Source organism: Pseudophryne corroboree, chromosome 3 (assembly GCF_028390025.1).
Source record: "Pseudophryne corroboree isolate aPseCor3 chromosome 3, aPseCor3.hap2, whole genome shotgun sequence".
Lineage (NCBI taxonomy): Eukaryota > Metazoa > Chordata > Amphibia > Anura > Myobatrachidae > Pseudophryne > Pseudophryne corroboree.
The window spans coordinates 629,472,248-629,493,189 of NC_086446.1; the positions used below are offsets into that span (position 1 = coordinate 629,472,248).

The 20,942-nt window shown below is 49.1% G+C and overlaps 1 protein-coding gene across 2 annotated transcripts in view; it reads left to right on the forward strand.

Moving 5' to 3' along the window:
• Window positions 1–8,478: 8,478 nt before the first annotated feature.
• Window positions 8,479–20,942, forward strand: part of ATAD1 (ATPase family AAA domain containing 1) — a 70,484-nt gene continuing 58,020 nt past the window's right edge. The window contains exon 1 of one of the 2 annotated variants that reach the window (XM_063961713.1): window positions 8,479–8,583. The gene's annotated coding sequence lies outside the window, so the exon portion shown is untranslated. Of the gene's footprint in view, window positions 8,584–8,623; window positions 8,958–20,942 lie in introns of those variants that run through there. The other variant, XM_063961714.1, reaches the window with a different exon arrangement.

Genomic DNA, 20,942 nt, shown 5'->3' on the forward strand with positions numbered 1-20,942 from the left:
TAGCTCCAGTATATTTATGTGAAGGGACGTCTCCAGGTTTGACCACACGCCCTGGAAGTTTCTTCCCTGTGTGACTGCTCCCCAGCCTCGTAGGCTGGCATCCGTAGTCACCAGGACCCAGTCCTGTATGCCGAATCTGCGGCCCTCTAACAGATGGGCACTCTGCAACCACCACAGGAGAGACAACCTTGTTCTTGGTGACAGTGTTATCCGCTGATGCATGTGCAGATGCGATCCGGACCATTTGTCCAGCAGATCCCACTGAAATGTCCGTGCATGGAATCTGCCGAATGGAATTGCTTCGTAAGAAGCCACCATCTTTCCCAGGACTCTTGTGCATTGATGTACTGACACAGTTCCTGGTTTTAGGAGGTTCCTGACAAGTTCGGATAACTCCCTTGCTTTCTCCTCCGGGAGAAACACCTTTTTCTGAACCGTGTCCAGAATCATTCCCAGGAACAGCAGACGAGTTGTCGGGGTCAATTGAGATTTTGGAAGATTCAGAATCCACCCGTGTTGCTGAAGCACTACCTGGGTTAGTGCTACACCGACTTCCAGCTGTTCTCTGGACTTTGCCCTTATCAGGAGATCGTCCAAGTAAGGGATAATTAATACGCCTTTTCTTCGTAGAAGAACCATCATTTCGGTCATTACCTTGGTAAAGACCCGAGGGGCCGTGGACAAACCAAACGGCAGCGTTTGAAACTGATAATGACAGTCTTGTATCACGAACCTGAGATACCCTTGGTGTGAGGGGTAAATTGGGACATGCAGATAAGCATCTTTTATGTCCAGGGACACCATGAAGTCCCCTTCTTCCAGATTAGCTATCACTGCTCTGAGTGACTCCATCTTGAACTTGAATTTCTGTATGTACAGGTTCAAGGATTTCAGGTTTAGAATAGGTCTTACCGAACCGTCCGGCTTCGGTACCACAAATAGTGTGGAATAATACCCCTTTCCCTGTTGTAGGAGGGGTACCTTGACTATCACCTGCTGAGAATACAGCTTGTGAATGGCTTCCAAAACCGACGTCCTTTCTGAGGGAGACGTTGGTAAAGCAGACTTTAGGAACCGGCGAGGGGGAGACCTTTCGAACTCCAACATGTAACCCTGAGATATTATCTGCAGGATCCATGGGTCCACTTGTGAGCGAGCCCACTGATTGCTGAAAATCTTGAGTCGACCCCCCACCGCTCCTGAGTCCGCTTGTAAAGCCCCAGCGTCATGCTGATGGCTTTGTAGAACCCGGGGCGGGCTTCTGGTCCTGGGCAGGGGCTGCTTGCTGCCCTCTCTTACCCTTTCCTCTGCCTCGCGGCAGATAAGACTGTCCTTGTGGTCGCTTGTTTTTATAGGAGCGAAAGGACTGCGGCTGAAAAGACGGTGTCTTTTTCTGTTGGGAGGGGGTCTGAGGTAAAAAAGTGGATTTGCCGGCAGTTGCCGTGGCCACCAGGTCCGAAAGACCGACCCCAAATAATTCCTCTCCTTTATATGGCAATACTTCCATATGCCTTTTGGAATCCGCATCACCTGACCACTGTCGCGTCCATAAACTTCTTCTGGCAGATATGGACATCGCGCTTACTCTTGATGCTAGAGTACAAATATCCCTCTGAGCATCTCGCATATAAAGAAAAGCATCCTTTAATTGCTCTAGAGTCAATAAAATACTGTCCCTATCCAGGGTATCAATATTTTCAGTCAGAGAATCCAACCACACTACCCCAGCACTGCACATCCAGGCTGAGGCTACTGCCGGTCGCAGTATAACACCAGTATGTGTGTATATACTCTTCAGTGTAGTTTCCAGCCTCCTATCTGCTGGATCCTTGAGGGCGGCCGTATCAGGAGACGGCAACGCCACTTGCTTTGATAAACGTGTGAGCGCCTTATCCACCCTAGGGGGTGTTTCCCAGCGCGCCCTAACCTCTGGTGGGAAAGGGTATAATGCCAATAACTTCTTGGAAATTAGCAGTTTTCTATCTGGGTTAACCCACGCTTCGTCACACACGTCATTCAATTCCTCTGATTCTGGAAAAGCTACAGGTAGTTTTTTCACCCCCCACATAATACCCCTTTTTGAGGTACCAGCAGTATCAGAGATCTGCAAAGCCTCCTTCATTGCCGTGATCATATAACGTGTGGCCCTATTGGAAAATACGTTTGTTTCTTCACCGTCGACACTAGATTCATCTGTGTCGGTACCCGTGTCGACTGACTGAGGTAAGGGACGTTTTACAGCCCCTGACGGTGTCTGAGACGCCTGAGCCGGTACTAACTGGTTTTCCGGCCGTCTCATTTCGTCAACTGACTTTTGTAATGTGCTAACATTATCACGTAATTCCATAACTAAAGCCATCCATTCCGGTGTCGACTCCCTAGGGGGTGACATCACCATTACCGGCAATTGCTCTGCCTCCACACCAACATCGTCCTCATACATGTCGACACACACGTACCGACACAGCAGCAGCCACACAGGGAATGCTCTAATCGAAGACAGGACCCTCTTAGCCCTTTGGGGAGACAGAGGGAGAGTTTGCCAGCACACACCAAAAGCGCTATAAATGTATATAAACAACCCTAGAAGGTGTTGTTTTTGATATAAGCGCTTTTAATATATCAATATCGCCAAATTATGCCCCCCTTCTCTTTGTTACCCTGTTTCTGTAGTGCAGTGCAGGGGAGAGTCCTGGGAGCCTTCCTCACCAGCGGAGCTGAGCAGGAAAATGGCGCTGAGTGCTGAGGAGAATAAGCTCCGCCCCTTTTTCGGCGGGCTTTTCTCCCGGGTTTTAAGAAAACTGGCCTGGGTTAAATACATACATATAGCCTTAATGGCTATATGTGATGTATTTATTTTGCCACTAAAGGTATTTAATATTGCTGCCCAGGGCGCCCCCAGCAGCGCCCTGCACCCTCCGTGACTGAATCAGTGAGACGTGTAGCAACAATGGCGCACAGCTGCAGTGCTGTGCGCTACCTTCATGAAGACTGAGGAGTCTTCTGCCGCCTGCTTTCCGGACCTCCGTCTTCAGCGTCTGTAAGGGGGATCGGCGGCGCGGCTCCGGGACGAACCCCAGGAGGACCTGTGTTCCGACTCCCTCTGGAGCTAAGTGTCCAGTAGCCTAAGACTCCAATCCATCCTGCACGCAGGTGAGTTGGAAATCTCTCCCCTAAGTCCCTCGATGCAGTGATCCTGTTGCCAGCAGGATTCACTGAGATTTAAACCTAAAAAAACTTTTTCTAAGCAGCTCTTTAGGAGAGCCACCTAGATTGCACCCTTCTCGGACGGGCACAAAAACCTAACTGAGGCTTGGAGGAGGGTCATAGGGGGAGGAGCCAGTACGCACCATGTGATCCTAAAAGCTTTATTTAGATGTGCCCTGTCTCCTGCGGAGCCCGCTATTCCCCATGGTCCTGACGGAGTCCCAGCATCCACTAGGACGTTAGAGAAAAGAAATATACTCAGAATGAAGAACTCCCACTCTCAGACGAACTGGAAGAGTCCTTAAGGAAATGACTGCGTCAAAAATCTTGCTGCCATCCACGGCAGTCAAAGAGATGGACGAGGACAGTCTCTCGGTGGGTAGGGACCACCGTTTAACATAAGCTTCGGTTATGAAATTCCCAGCTGCTCCGGAATCAAGGAGGGCAATGACGTTCCTGTAACGTTGAGCAATTTGGAGCGACACTGGGAGGTTACAGTCATGAGGAGATGGAGAGGAGATCATTACTCCTAGCCGGCCCTCTCCTTGGCGAGCTAGGATCTGGAGTTTCCCGGACGTTTGGGACAGGCATTGATAGTGTGCGACGGAGCTGCACAGTAGAGACAGAGAGACTCAGAGAGACGTCTTCGGTGCTCAGCGGGAGATAGACGGGAACGACTAATTTGCATAGGCTCATCCTTGGATGGAGATGGTTGACGAGGAGGAGGAGCATAAGATTTAGGAGTAGATGATCTTCCTCGCTCGGTTGCTCTCTCTCTGAAACGTAGATCAACCTTCGTGCAAAGAGAAATTAGCTCATCCAACTTAGAGGGCAAGTCTCTGGTAGCTAACTCATCCTTGATGCGTTCTGATAAGCCATGCCAGAATGCAGCATACAGGGCCTCGTCGTTCCATGCCAGTTCGGATGCCAGGATTTTAAACTGTATAAGATACTGTCCCACAGTACGTGTTCCCTGGCGTAAACGGAGAATCTCAGATGAAGCAGATGTTATCCGGCCTGGCTCGTCGAAGATGCGCCTGAATGTAGCTACAAAGTCAGTATAGGAGGATAGCAGGGGATCAGACTTCTCCCATAAAGGTGATGCCCAGTCAAGGGCTGAGCCACTGAGAAGGGAGATGATATAGGCAATTTTGGTACGGTCACTGAAGAAATTGCCAGGTAGAAGCTCAAAGTGGATTTCACATTGATTGAGAAATCCCCTGCAGAACCTTGGAGATCCATCAAATTTTGCTGGCGTTGGAAGATGAAGATGTGGACTGGAAATGGGTAAGGTGGGTGGGGTTACAGCTGGTGTCACTGTAGTGGACGCACCGGACGTGCCAGGTCCACGGAGGGTCGTTTGAATCCCATCCAGCCGTGTAGAGAGATCCTGGAGACAGCGGATGATGTGGCCCTGTGCAGCCTCCTGATGTTCAAGTCGGGCTGCCAGTTCTTGCATCGGCCTGGCCGCTTGATCCTGGTCTCCGGCTGGATTCATTAGGTCAGTGCTTACTGTCACAACTGAGGGCCTGAGCTGACGGGAGGCAGCCTCAGTTGTAGGGGCTGAGATGTAACGGAACCTGGGAGGTTGTATCAGACCCCTAGACATGTAAGTAACATGTAGAATAACTGCCCGAAGGCGTGACCACGACAACCAGGATAAAAGTCAATGATGTTTATTATGACAAACTCCGTAACACAGCAGCAGTAAAGGAAACATAATAGTCAACAGAGGATAAATACAATTCCTGGGTACTACAGGGTGGCAAGGGCCACAGGCACTGGTAGTGTGAGACAGTTCTTATAATCTTCTAGTTGGAAAGTCCTTACCAGGCCTGACTGTAGCAATGGAGAGAACCCAGGATCGTACCAGCTGGTGTTCCAGGAAAGGCTGGGCTGCTGAAGATAAAACGGCTGCTGTGGATACTGGCTGGAACCAGACTGTTGTTGGTACGGAGTGGATACTGGCTGGAACCAGTTAAATAATAAACGAACTTGAGAGCGATGAAATAATAATGAAGTTTGGAGTTTGAGAGCGGTGAAATAATAATACCGGTGGAGAGTGGTAAACTGCAGAAAAGGACACCGGCCCTTTAAGAGAAGCTGTACACTGCTGGAAGCTGGGCTGGAAGCAGGTGATTGATAATGAAGTTTGGAGTTTGAGAGCGGTGAAATAATAATACCGGTGGAGAGTGGTAAACTGCAGAAAGGACACCGGCCCTTTAAGAGAAGCTGTACACTGCTGGAAGCTGGGCTGGAAGCAGGTGATTGATAATGAAGTTTGGAGTTTGAGAGCGGTGAAATAATAATACCGGTGGAGAGTGGTAAACTGCAGAAAGGACACCGGCCCTTTAAGAGAAGCTGTACACTGCTGGAAGCTGGGCTGGAAGCAGGTGATTGTTGTAACTGGAAACAGGTGAGTCCAGAATGGATCGGAGAGTCAGGCTACACCGCAGATGGAATGCTGGTGCGGGTCTCTATAGCAGAAGTCTGGAGACAGGAGCTGGAACCTGGAAGACAACCACAGGAGAGAGACAAACTGGAACTAGGTTAGACAACCAAAGCACTGACGCCTTCCTTGCTCAGGCACAGCTTACTTATACCTGCAGCAAGGAAGGGGTTGGCTAGGCAATTATGCAAATCAACAATACAGACAGCAGATTGGTGGAAATGATCAGATGACAAAATCCAAGATGGCTGCGCCCATGCAGACACTTGGAGGGAAGTTTGGTTTGTAATCCATGTGAGAATTGAAACAGTAATGGCGACGCCGGCCACAGGAGACAGGAGACGCCAGACTGACAAGCGCACATTTAACCACGCGGGCACAGCGGAGGCCGCGGCTGATGAAATCACCACTCTGACATTCTGCATGTGGAAACTCAGGAACAGCGGGATCCGGTCCTGGAACGCTGAGCCAGCCTTAGGAGGCATCTGAAGGGTAAGTAATGGCGTCCAGATACCCGGATCGTGACAACCTGCTTAGGTGGTGTGTCAGTAATGTGTAACACATCCCTAATGGCGTCAATCATGAGCTGCACCCCCTTTGCCAGGGATGCTGCCCCTCTAAGCACATCCCCATCACTGTCTGCTTTGTCAGAGTCGGTATCCGTGTCATCTTGAATAATCTGGGCAAGTGCACATTTCTGTAGGAACATGCTAGGGGATTTAGAAGGAATAGGAACAGAACCTGACCAAACTGCCATAGAATTCTTTAAAACCTGCGTCTCAGTCTTAGTATGTGCTACCCTAGTAGATATCTGAGAGATCATTCCCTTAATAGAAGTCAGCCATTCTGGCTCAGTAATAGGAATCTGAGACAAAACAATACATTCCTGGGTACATGGAATGGATTCCTCTGGAGAAGAAATGTCCTCTACAGCATAAGACACCGAGTTCCTGGACATGGCTATGTGAGAAAACATACACCCACACACATATAGGAAAATGTCAGACAGTTTCTGTCCCAAGTACTCTTAGAGAAACACAGAGTTCGGAGCCAGCACACACACAGCGCTTCACTTGGTAGTAATAAAACAAACACCGGCGCTGACTGTGCACCCTTAACAGACTACACAGTAAATAAAAAGCCCCCCCCCCCCCCCCTTCTACAACCCGCTGGTACCGCACATGATAGCTGGAGTCGTGTGGAGGGACAGCTCTCCCTGTCAGCGTCTCTGTAGCTGGATCTGCAGGGAAGAAAATGGCGCTGAACGCTGCTGGGTCCGCTCTGAGAAGCTTCTCCCCCTGAAGATGGCGCGTCTTCCCGCACTTTCAAATTTTATACTGGCCGGAGAATTAGTACTAGCAGTGTAACCTAAGGTCCCTGATAGATGTTTAGTGACCAGTGTAGGGTATTATGTCGCTTGCTCAGGGCGCCCCTCCTAGCGCACTGATGTACCGATGAGCACTCCGGAACACAGATAGTACTGCACTCCTACCCTGTTGCCGCCATTCACACTCGCCACCGGAATCTTCTGGCTCTGTTAGGGGGTGGCGGCATGCTGCTGGAGTGAGCGGTCACCTCGGGCGGCTAACGATCATCACCCTCAGGAGCTCAGTGTCCTGTCATCGGAGACAGTGGCCATTAACCTCTCAGGGTTGGACACTACCCCCCCTCCCTCCTAATGGTGTGCACACACGGTGAGATTTTTTCTTTCGATGTTGAGTATATAGTCAAAATCACAAGAAAAGTTAGTGCAAATCGCAAGGTGTTATGCCACTTGCGATCCCGTTTCGATCCCAATGTGCGGTCCCGCCAGGTCGGTATCGCAAGAAAAGATAGACTGTGCAGGTGAGTCAATCCTTGCTAGATCGGTGTACTATCTAATTCATCTCACATGTCAATTATATCTCACATAAGCCAAAATCTCACATAAACCAAAATCGTAAGCACACATAGTCCATAGCTCAAGAAAAGTTAGTCAAAATCGGTGGTGCTGGGCTCCGGAAAGTTCAGGGGAATCGCAAAGTGAAAATCGGGCATAGCAAGGATCTCACCGTGTGTACACATTAAACGTCCCACGAAGCAGGGAGGCTGTTGCCAGCAGCCTCCCTGTGCTTAACTCTAATAAATATAAGAAAACCCCTATGGAGCTCCCCTAGCTGTGACCAGCTCCGGGCACATTTTCTAAACCGAGTTTGGTAGGAGGGGCATAGAGGGAGGAGCCAGCCCACACTATTAAACGCTTGCCAATGGCTCCTTGTGGTGGATACCGGTAGATGCTAGAATCAAGTGGGCTAAGGGACCTTTTCCGTAAGGGGGAGGAGTTACGACGCAAGGGGGAGGAGCTAGGCCAGCGGGATAGTTCCTCTACTATCCACGCCACCAACTATTACCTTTAGTAATTAGGTGGTGAGCGAAGCGGAGCGGAGCGAGCCACCGTGCCCGAAGCGTGGCGAGCGTACTTTTCGGGTACCCTGTTCGCCCGTAGCTCCTCCCCCTGGTGATGTAGCTCCTCCCCTCAATACGTCACAAGGTCCCTTCAGCCCCTCCGATATAGAACCAACCATGGTACTAACGTGGACCCCAGCATCCTCTAGGACGTAAGAGAAAATCCTACTTAAAAATAAATGTAAAAAAGCTTTCTGCACAGTAAGCGAGATGCCGCCTTGATGCGGCCTGACTCATCACCTGGCTATTGTAGCGTTGCCAGCATTATGCCAGGCCACCCATACTGTGTGTATAATATGTGTACTATGGTAGCGTCTAGTTTGTTTCCCACATGTGTATGTGGTCAGGTCACCAGGCGGAACCGAAGTGTGGTGGGGACGTGGGGGGGGGGTTACTTCCGCCGGAAGGTGTCACATCAGCAGCTGCCCGCCACACACCACCGGCTTTGCCCTCACTTCCTGGATCACTTGAGTCACCTCGCAGTAAGTATAACGTCCGTGTCTCCCCAATGTGTCACTCTCGCCGTACGTCTCCCGCTGTCCTCACGGCCGGCTCGGTCAGTTCAGGCCGCGTGCCCCTCAGTGAGCGTGTGCCCGGGAGAGAGGGAAGAGAGCAGAGGGAAGGTCACAGCAGCGGGCTCCCATGCCGGTCACTGGCACAGCAGCCCAGCGCTGCTTCCCCCAGCAGTCACCCTGCGCGGTCTCTTCTTTTACACAACCCTCCTTATACAGACTGATCACCGCAGTGCCATGTGCTGGAGCTATGTCCTGCATTATCAGCTATTTATTCACCAGTCCTGTATATCATCTGGGACTGTAGGTTCCGGATATTTGTCCCCAGCACATCTGCAGCTTGTGTGAGTGTATATATTATTATTTATTTATTTATTTTTCCAAGTTCTGAACATGGGTTGGCATAACTCGGCTACTTCAGAACATCAGTAAAGGTGGGTACACACTAATAGATATATCTGCAGATCAATTGATCTGCAGATATATCTATGTACGGATCGGGCAGTGTGCTGTGCATACACACTGCCCGATCCGTCGGGGGACTGACGTCATGAACTGGGCGGGCGAGCGGGCGCCCGCCCAGTTCAGCTGTCAATCACCGCCGGCCGCCACAGCATGTGTACGGGCGGTCGGACGACCGCCCCGTACACACACAGCGACGCAACAATATATCGTTAGATATATTGGCCGTCGGCTGTGCTGCGCAGCCGACGCGATACGTCTGTGAACGACGGAGTTCACAGACGTATCGCCCGTACACACTGGCTGACGGTCCCGCAATGTATCGGCCGTTCAAGAGAACGGCCGATATATCGACCAGTGTGTACGGGCCTTAAGGGGCAGTTTTATTAAGCTCGGTGAAGTGATAAAGTGGAAGGTGATAAAGGACCAGCCAGTCAGCTCCTAACTGTCATTTTTCAAACCCAGCCTGTGACGTGGAAGTAAAGGGCCCTACACATATAAAGATCCGCTGCCGAGTTGCCCGACGACGGATATGGCCGATGGGCGACCTGGCGGCGGGGGGGGCAGTGACGGGGGTAGTGAAGTTTCTTCACTCCCCCCCGGCTCCATTGAAGTGTAGGCAAATATGGACGAGATCGTCCATATTGGCCTGCATGTACAGCCAACAGGGGGAACCAGCGATGAACGAGCGCGGGGCTGCGCATCGTTCATCGCTGTTGACTCCACACTCAAAGATATGAACGTTAACTCGTTCAATAATGAACGAGATCGTTCATATATTTGAGGAATATCGGGCAGTGTGTAGGGCCTATTAGGATCTGACTGGCTGGTCCTTTATCACCTTCGACTTTATCACTTCACCGAGCTTAATAAATCTGCCCCTAAACCTGTTTAGAAGTGTACCCTCGCAGGCTTCCTGCGCTGATCACAGGTTATTATTTCCAAATATACCCCTTTCACACAGAAAATGAAATCACCGAAGCAGTTCTACCCGGTAATTTCACGAAAAAATCGGGTCCTTTTTCTGTGTGAGAGGGTTAACCCAGGTTGAAATTCCCGGGACTTAGACCCATGATCTTACCAGGGTTGGCAAAATGGAAATTTCAACCCGGGTTGACCCATTTACACAGACTAAATACCCATGTTGATCCAAAAATTACCAGGTCGAAATTCTTGACCCGGTAATTTGCTTCTCTGTGTGAAAAGGGCGGGGGGATGGGGGGGTCAGACAGGTCCTGGCAACATGACCCACACTAAAATTCTACTGTATGAAAAGGGTAAAGGGTAATAGATGTCCACGCCACGTGTATGGTGTACTGAGACAGTTTGGTTATGCTAGCTCAGGGGGTCCCATGTTCTGAACTTGAGCCTATATATTTATTTCATAGAAGAGGGCATTCTGATGGGATGGAATGTCTATCATAAACATAAAAGTCCACAGTGGTAATATCAGTCCATAACACTTTTGTATCAGAGCGCCCTCGTGAATTGATTTAATTGGATATGTAAGTTTTATTTGAGAGGTGCTGCACATTTACAGTCTTAGATATTAAGCTAAGTATATTTTATTATATAAAGCGCAGTAGGGGTAATTTGTTTACGACATAACAGCAATGAATTGCTCGGGACCCATCTAGTGTCCACCGGTGCGCAAAACACTTGAATTACCCACATAGAGGTGAGGAGCAGTGTGTGTGTATGTGTATATGTATATATATATATATATATATATATATATATATACACACACATACATACATACATACATACATACATACATACATACATACATTATTAATTTCCAGTTCCACGGTACCTCGCATATTCAACTTATTTTCTGTTGTCCTATTGCTCCTGGTTATTCTACTTAGAGTTCTTAGTATCTATACATGTACAGTATGGTGGTGGGGGGGGGCTCTCGGAGTCTTGTACAGACTTGTGGTGAGCAGGGAAATACTATTCGACCCACATCCTGACACCTGTGTCCATGTGCATGATAGGGCATGTTCGTCTTTTTTTTTTTTCTGCCTTAGCAGTACAAAGAAAGTGAAAGTATTTCATGTTACAGTTTAACGAGTTTATGATTTCAATTCACAGATCCCATCAGCGGTGCAGCGCTCCTGTACGTAAATTGCATAGGTATCCATGCTGCACCCCCTCTTTATACTGCCGTCCTTTATGGCAGTCGGTTTATGCACAGTATGTCTAACCGTCTTATTAATGCTGCATATGTTATAGCACCAGTTTCAGCCTGTAGTTGAAGATCAGAGGCGGGCTGGCCCGTGGGGCAGGGTGCCATGTGCCCCCCAGGCAACGCTACTGCCAAGGGTCACAGGCCGCCACCTTCCACTACACCAGCGGTGGCCAACCCCCGGCTCTTTCTATTTTCCGCATGCGGCTCGTAAGCTCCAGTCTGCAGTGCCCGGCGCCGGCCGTGAGCCAATCAGAACTCGCGGACCGTCAGCCAACCAGGAGTCTTAGCTGCCGGTCCACGAACTCTGATTGGCTCATGGACCGGCACCTAATTAGAGAGAATCAACGCCACCGGAAAGTGGAGACTGAGGGGCAGGAGAGGCGCACGCTGCGCTCTTTTCCCCTAGCAAGCAGCAGACTGAGCAATGCAGCACTTTGGGGGGGGGGGAAGGGGGGAGTGTGGGGACATGTGTATCTTACACTGGGGGGAATTGTGTGTCTGGCACTGGGGGGATGTGTATCTGGCACTGGGGGCCATGTGTTTCAGCTACTGGGGGCATATCTGGAACTGGGGGGGACATGTATCTGGCACTGGGGAGATGTGTATCTGGCATTGGGGGCATATTTGGCACTGGGGAGATGTGTATCTGGCACTGTGGGGTCATATATGTATCTGGCACTGTGGGGGCATATGTGTATTTGGCACTGTAGAGGCAGACATTTTTTGATGTTTTTATATGTATGTGGCACTGTACAGGGGCTTTATTTGTATGTGGCACTGTACAACATGACTAAAAATGGGGTTATGACACGAGGTCATACTCCTACAAACGTCAAACCGAAAGGTGTGCGCATAAACATGGGGTGTGTCTTTGTGACAACTATGCCACGCCTCCATTTTTGCTCGCGCGATATGGCTCTTACCTTTCACTATAGATCTTTTCTGGCTCTTTGCCACTGATTGGTTGGCCACCCCTGCACTACACAGCTCTGCTGAAGCCGCGGCCGCACTGACAAATTTATAATAAAGTATCTTTGGTATAATTTACACCAGGCCTAATTTTTTTTTATGAATAAATATTTTTGAAACAAAAAAACCTCCATTTAAGATGGCACCATAACTTATGGGCCAGTGCTCTGGACTTGCCCCCCAGGCTAAAAATTGCCAGCCAGCCCCTGTTGAAGATGGTGTTATACTGGTGTCAGTTTTCATAGACCTTGTGCTAATATAAACCGTAATAGTTTCATAGAACTGTGTATAATGTAGTGAGTTGATAAAGGGCAGCAGATGCTATGATAGGAGCAGTAAATGTGTGGAGACTCTACCTGTAATCTTTGTAGTATAGAAGTCTTGATCTGTTACTAAATCACAAGAACCAGTTACACAGTAAAGAGATATAGGTCTGCTTGCAAGAGTTTACCATTTAATTCGACCAAGCAATCAAGACACTGTAGTAGATTTGTGAAATTGACAAAAATACATATTTTTACTTAATACTTACTGTCCCATCTATTCTTATGATGTTGTTGTTCTTAATAATAATATAAAATTTTATTTATAAGGCGCCACAAGTGTTTCGCAGCGCCATACAAAGGACAGTACAGGGAGACAAAACAAGCATTGCAGTCAATAAATAACAAAAATACAGTACCGGTAACAAAGAGCACCACAATTCTCAAAACATAATACAGCTAAGATGTAAGTAGCGAGGGAGTGATCATCGTTCTACTTAGGGCTGGCGGCCATAGATGTTACGATTACTGTTTTTTTTTTATATTCACTTTTGCTTTCTCTTTCCATATTGCTATTTATATGAAGGTTGCAGCTTGAGCAGTAATCTAGTACTAGTGTTCCTTCTAGAATCAAGAAGGGGCAGGGCGCCGGAGTCCGGGGGCACATTGGCGCTCGCCCGAAACGGGGGCGTGGCCATGCAAGTTAGGGGGCATGGCCACAACCTGTTATTTTAGTGGGAGGTGCGGCCCACAGACGCTGCTATAGAGGACGTCTGTGGCTGTCGACGTCACTGTTCGACGGAGGTGCTGGGCTTCCCCCAGATTCCTCCCAATGCATGAATGGATGCTGCGCGCATGCGCATGGCATCTTGACACGCTGGGAGGGCAGGAAGCAGGAGGCTGTTCTAGCAGGGCGCCGCAAAAGGGGCAGGGCGGATTTTGCCTTTTAAAGATTGGGCAGGGCGCGGCGCCCTGCTAAAACAGCCTAGAGTGAACTCTAAGTACAGTACTTTAGTAAAATAGCTCTTGGCACCATAATATTAGAGAGCAGTGGGTTCCTACTATTAGATTACCCCCAATCTCCCTAATACACAATAAAACCTAGTTTTTGCATAGTTCTGACATTTATTAAACCTCATCTCATGAAGCAAGTAATGTTATAGATTTTACTTTATTATTTATCAAACAGTAATAACATAAAATACCGTATATACTCGAGTATAAGTCGACCTGAATATAAGCCGAGGCACCTACTTTTACCACAAAAACCTGGGGAAACTTATTGACTCGAGTATAAGCCTAGGGTGGAAAATGCAGCTCTAGCCGTACACAGCCCTCAGTGCCAGATATGCCCTCATAGTGCCAGATATGCCCTCATAGTGCCAGATATGCCCTCATAGTGCCAGATATGCCCTCATAGTGCCAGATATGCCCTCATAGTGCCAGATATGCCCTCATAGTGCCAGATATGCCCTCATAGTGCCAGATATGCCCTCATAGTGCCAGATATGCCCTCATAGTGCCAGATATGCCCTCATAGTGCCAGATATGCCCCACAGTGCCAGATATGCCCCACAGTGCCAGATATGCCCCACAGTGCCAGATATGCCCCACAGTGCCAGATATGCCTTCATGCTGCCAGATATGTCCCACAGTGCCAGATATGCCCCACCGTGCCAGTTTGGTTACTTACCCTCCATCGCTCCCGCGCTGTCTTCTGAAGGAGGGCACAGCACGCAGCTCTCCTGTGTCCCTCCTGCGTCTCCGGCGGCAGCGGCGTGTGTGTGTGTTAAAGGAAGTGCCGGTTCGTGCACTTCCTTTAACACACACACGCCGCTGCCGCCGGAGACACAGGAGGGACACAGGAGAGCCGCGCGCTGTGCCCTCCGTGTCCCTCCTAAATCCTGGATCGAGTATAAGCCGAAGTGGCTTTTTCAGCACAAAAAAAAGTGCTGAAAAAGTCTGCTTATACTCGAGTATATACGGTAATAAATTTCCAGTACTGACGGGGAGATTTCTCCCGGAGTTGTGTGCTGAGCGATCTGTCAGTGAACGCTCAGCACACATCCCTCCCCCCACTCAGCACAGCGCGCATGCAGGCCAATCTAGCACCGGCGATAGCGACACGCGGGACTGCGCATCACTATCATTGGGGGGCATCCACACGGAGACATCCGTGCTTCAAATCTAAGCTATCTAGTCAGATTGTATAGATTTTAAGAACGGATCTCTGTGTGTACCCACTTTACATTATAGTTGAGAAGTTTTAACCCTATCCTCGGGCATCAGTTCATTAATGTTTGAGGGTATTCTTTAGGTAAAGCTCTTGATCAGGTGAGCACAGTGGCTACAATGGGGCAGATGTATTAAGGGCCTAATTCAGATCTAATCGCAGCAGCAAATTTGTTAGCTAATGGGCAAAACCATGGGGGTAATTCCAAGTTGATCGCAGCGGGAATTTTTTTTGCAGTTGTGCAAAACCATGTGCACTGCAGGGGGGGCAGATATAACATTTGCAGAGAGAGTTAGATTTGGGTGGGTTATTTTGTTTCTGTGCAGGGTTAATACTGGCTGCTTTATTTCTCTGACGTCCTAGTGGATGCTGGGAACTCCGTAAGGACCATGGGGAATAGACGGGCTCCGCAGGAGACTGGGCACTCTAAAAGAAAGATTAGGTACTATCTGGTGTGCACTGGCTCCTCCCTCTATGCCCCTCCTCCAGACCTCAGTTAGAATCTGTGCCCGGCCAGAGCTGGATGCACCTAGTGGGCTCTCCTGAGCTTGCTAGAAAGAAAGTATTTGTTAGGTTTTTTATTTTCAGTGAGATCTGCTGGCAACAGACTCACTGCTACGTCGGACTGAGGGGAGAGAAGCAAACCTGCGTGCAGCTAGCTTGTGCTTCTTAGGCTACTGGACACCATTAGCTCCAGAGGGTTCGAACACAGGGCCTGACCTCGATCGTCCGTTCCCGGAGCCGCGCCGCCGTCCCCCTTGCAGAGACAGAAGAAGGAGATAAAATCGGCGGAAGAAGACTCCAGTCTTCATTAAGGTAGCGCACAGCATTGCAGCTGTGCGCCATTGCTCCCACTGCACACCACACACTCCGGTCACTGTAGGGTGCAGGGCGCTGGGGGGGGGGGCGCCCTGGGCAGCAATAAGTATACCTTTTGGCAATATATACACATAATACAGTCTAGAAAACTGTATATGTGTAAAACCCTCGCCATTTTTAGTCAGAAACAGGACAGAAGCCCGCCGCTGAGGGGGCCGGGCCTTCTTCCTCAGCACACCAGCGCCATTTTCTCTTCACAGCTCCGCTGGAAGGAAGCTCCCCCGGCAGTATCCTGGTACACAAAGGGTGAAAAGAGAGGGGGGGCACATAAATTTAGGCGCAAAAATTTGTATATACAGCAGCTACTGGGTAAACACTAAGTTGTAGTGTAATCCCTGGGTTATATAGCGCTGGGGTGTGTGCTGGCATACTCTCTCTCTGTCTCTCCAAAGGGCCTTGTGGGGGAACTGTCCTCAAATAGAGCATCCCCTGTGTGTGTGGTGTGTCGGTACGCGTGTGTCGACATGTCTGAGGTAAAAGGCTCCTCTAAGGAGGTGATAGAGCGGATATGTGTGTGAGAGGGTGTCTCCGTCGACAACGCCGACACCTGTTTGGATATGTGTAAGTGCTAAGGTGAATTTATTGCACAAAAGGTTAGGGAACAGACAGGAAATCTACCCATGTCTGTCCCTATGTCACAGAGACCTTCAGAGTCTCTCAATGCTCACTATCCATAATAACAAACACTGGTATCGACACGGAGTTTAACTCCACTGTCGACTACGATAATGCAAAGTTACAGCCAAGATGGCTATAAGGTATTCAATATATGATTATTGAAATAATAGATGATTTGCATATCATTGATGACTCATCTGTCCCTGACACGAGAGTACACATGTTTAAGGGGAAGAATGCTGAGGTAAATTTCCCTCCTCTCATGAGGAAAAAGAGCGGGAATCTCCAGACAAGAGACGGCAGCTTCCCACAAGAGAATTCTCAGGCTGTATTCTTTCCCCACTAGGGCCAGGATATGTTGAGAATCTTCCCCTGGGGTGTCCTGTTTGCACAGATGGTAGCACTTGCTATTCTCAGGGATCCTGCAGATAGCGTGCACATTCTAGTATACTACCCAGACCGGCGATTGTGTCGGCATGGGTTTATAGCGCTGTGGCAGCGTGGACAGGTACCTTATCAGCAGAGATGAGACCCTAGTATGCAATATAAATATATTAAAGATGCTGTCTTAAGTGATAGATATATAGTTATAAAGCATGCCCAAAGAGACATGAGTATACTGGGTCCTAGAGTCAAAGCTATGTCGATCTCTGCTTGACGTGTCCTGTAGAATATGCATTGGACAGATGATGCCGACTTAAGAGGCATATGGAAGGCTGAGGATTGTGTGGAGAAGGGTTCTCGGGCCTGGTCTCCACAGCTATAGCTGGTAATTCTGCTAGTTTGCCTTATATTCCTGCACAGCCTAAGAAAGCACAACATTATTAAATGCAGCCTTTCGTATAAAGAAACAAGAAAGTCTGAGGGGCGTCCTTTCTTGTCAGAGCCGGGCAGCTAGTTCCCAGGAACAGAAGTCCTCCCCGGCCCCTACAAAAATCCACCAATGTCGCTGGGGCTCCACAGGCGGAGCTAGGCCCGGTGGGGACACGCCTTCGTAAGTTCAGCCACAAGTGGGTTCACTCCCTGTTCGATCCCTGGGCAATAGATATTGTGTCTCAGGGATACAAGCTGGACTGTGAGAAGATGCCCCCTCACCGACGGCCCTGCGGGCTTCCCCCCAAGAGAGGGAGCCAGTGTTATCTGCAATTCACAAATTGTATCTTTAACAGGTGGTGGTCAAGGGTCCCCTCCTTCAACAAGAGGGTGTTATTATTAGACCATGTTGTAATCCCGAAACCAGACGGTTCGGTCAGACCCATATTGAATTAAAAATCCCTGAACATATACCTGAGAAGGTTCAAGTTCAAGATAGAATCGCTAAGAGCGGTCAGTGCAAGCCTAAAAAGGGGGAGACTTTATTGTGAATCGGGACATAAGGGATGCATGCCTTCAGGTCCCCATTTATCCACCTCATTAGGCGTACCTCAGAATTGCGGTAAGGGATTGTCATTACCAATTTCAGATGTTGCCGTTTGGTCTCTCCACGGCCCGAGAATATTCACCATGGTAATGGCAGATATGATTGTGCTCCTGCGGAAGCAAAGTGTCACTATTATCACGTACTTGGACGATCTCCTTATAAAAGCGAGATCAAGAGAGCAGTTGCTGAACAGCGTATCACTTTCTCTGGAAGTGTAACGGCAACACGGCTGGATTCTATATATTTCAAAGTCGCAGTTGTTTCCTACAGCTCATCTGCCTCTCCTAGGCACGATCCTAGACACAGACCAGAAAAGGGTTATCTCCCGATAGAGAGAGCTCAGGAGCTCATGACACTGTTCAGGAATCTATTAAAACCAAAACAGTGCATCACTGCACTCGAGTCCTGGGAAGGATGGTGGCATCATACGAGGCCATCCCCTTAGGCAGGTTCCATGCGAGGACCTTCCAATGGGACTTACTGGACAAGTGGTCCGGATCACCTCTTCAGAGGCATCGGTTAATCACCCTATCCCCCAGGGCCAGGGTGTCTCTCCTGTGGTGGCTGCAGAGTGCTCACCTTCTCGAGGGCCGCAGAGTCGGCATTCAGGACTGGATCCTGGTGACCACGGATGCAAGCCTCCGAGGGTGGGGGGCAGTTACACAGGGAAGAAATTTCCAAGGTCTGTGGTCAAGTCAACTGACTTGCCATCACATCAATATCCTGGAACTAAGGGCCATATACAACGCCCTAAGTCAAGCGGAGATCCTGCTTCGCGACCAACCGGTTCTGATCCAGTTAGACCGCAGAGGTTCATGTAAACCGCCAGGGCGGCACAAGGAGCAGGGTGGCGAGGGTAGAAGCCACCAGAATTCTTCGCTGGGCGGAGAATCAAGTAAGCGCACTTTCAGCAGTGTTCGTTCCGGGAGTGGACATCTGGGAAGCAGACTTCCTCAGCAGGCACGACCTCCACCCGGGAAAGTGGGGACTTCATCAGGAAGTCTTCACGCAGTTTGCAAATTGATGGGAACTGCCTAAGGTGGACTAGATGGCGTCCCACCTCAATAAAAAGCTAAAAAAGGTTTTACGCCGGGTCAAGGGACCCTCAGGTGATAGCTGTGGTCGCACTAGTAACATCGTGGGTGTTCCAGTCGGTCTCTGTATTCCCTCCTCTTCCTCTCATACCCAAGGGCTGATAATTGTAATAAAAGGAGGAGTGAAAACAATATTCTTTGCTCCGAATTGGCCAAGAAGGACTCGGTACCCAGAGCTGCAGGAAATGCTCTCAGAGGACTCAGGGCTTCTGCCTCTCAGACAGGACATGTTGCAACAGGGGCCCTGTCTGTTCCAAAATTTACCGCGGCTGCATTTGACGGCATGGCGGTTGAACGCCGGATCCTAGCGGAAAAGGGCATTCCGGATGCAGTTATTCCTACGCTGATAAAGGCTAGGAAAGACGTGACAGCAAGGCTTTTTCACTGTATATGGCGAAAATAGGTTGCTTGGTGTGAGGCCGGGAAGGCCCTACAGAGGAATTCCAGCGGGGTCGATTCCTGCACTTCCTACAGTCAGGAGTGACTATGGGCCTAAAATTAGGATCCATAAATGTCACAATTTCGGCCCTATACATTTTCTCTAAAAATGAACTGGCTTCACTGCCTGAAGTTCAGACGTTGTTCCGGGGGTGCTGCATATGCAGCCTCCTTTTGTGGCACCTTGGGATCTTAACGTGTTGGATTTCCTGAAATCCCACTGGTTTGAGCCACTTAAGACCATGGAGCTAAAATATCTCACGTGGAAAGTGGTCATGCTATTGGCCTTAGCTTCGGCTAGGCGTGTGTCAGTATTGGCGGTTTTGTCATGTAAAAACCCTTATCTGATCTTCCATATGGACAGGGCAGAATTGAGGACTCGTCCCCAATTTCTTCCTAGGGTGGTATCATCGTTTTATTTGAACCAGCCTATTGTGGTGCCTGCGGCTACTAGGGACTTGGAGGATTCCAAGTTGCTGGACGTAGTCCGGGCTTTGAAAATTTATGTTTCCAGAAAGGCGGGAGTCAGAAAGTCTGACTCGCTGTTTATTCTGTATGCAGCCAACAAGGTTGGCGCTCCTGCTTCGAAGCAGACTATTGTTCGCTGGATCTATAGCACGATTCAGCTGGTTCACTCTGCGGCTGGATTGCCGCATCCAAAATGGTAAAAGCCCATTCCACAAGGAAGGTGGGCTCTTCTTGGGCGGCTGCTCGAGTGGTCTCGGCTTTACAGCTTTGCCGAGCTGCTACTTGGTCGGTGTCAAACAAGTTTGCTAAGTTCTACAAGTTTGATACCCTGGCTGAGGAGGACCTTGAGTTTGCTCATGCGGTGCTGCAGAGTCATCCGCACTCTCCCGCCCGTTTGGGAGCTTTGGTATAATCCCCATGGTCCTTACGGAGTTCCCAGCATCCACTAGGACGTCAGAGAAAATAAGAATTTACTCACCGGTAATTCTATTTCTCGTAGTCCGTAGTGGATGCTGGGCGCCCGTCCCAAGTGCGGACTCTCTGCAATACATGTATATAGTTATTGCTTAACTAAAGGGTTATTGTTATGAGCCATCTGTTACTGAGGCTCAGTTGTTGTTCATACTGTTAACTGGGTATGGTTATCACAAGTTGTACGGTGTGATTGGTGTGGCTAGTATGAGTCTTACCCTGGATTCCAAATCCTTTCCTTGTTGTGTCAGCTCTTCCGGGCACAGTTTCCTTAACTGAAATCTGGAGGAGGGGCATAGAGGGAGGAGCCAGTGCACACCAGATAGTACCTAATCTTTCTTTTAGAGTGCCCAGTCTCCTGCAGAGCCCGTCTATTCCCCATGGTCCTTACGGAGTTCCCAGCATCCACTACGGACTACGAGAAATAGAATTACCGGTGAGTAAATTCTTATTTTTTACACTGCTTGGCAGTTGATATGAGGGTTGTGTGGTTATACGCTGTGGGTTTTTTTTTGTTTTGTTTTGTTTTTTAATCGCAAAATATGGCATTCTGCATTGAGGCCAAGTAACTCCACTTTGAACTTGTCTGTTCAGAAGACACTATGCCAGAAATTTTGTGTTTTCAAATGTTTTTTTGCAAACCTACCCTGTTCTGTGATATTTTTTTTTTGTGTGGGGGGAGGGGGAGCTGGAATTCTTTTGTCTACCCTTCCATGAAAGCCTTGTATTTTTCTGATGGTAGTTATGACTTTGACCGTGATGTTACTTACCTGTAGATCCGTGGATATAGCTTTTGGGTTGTTGGTGACTCCTCTGTGCA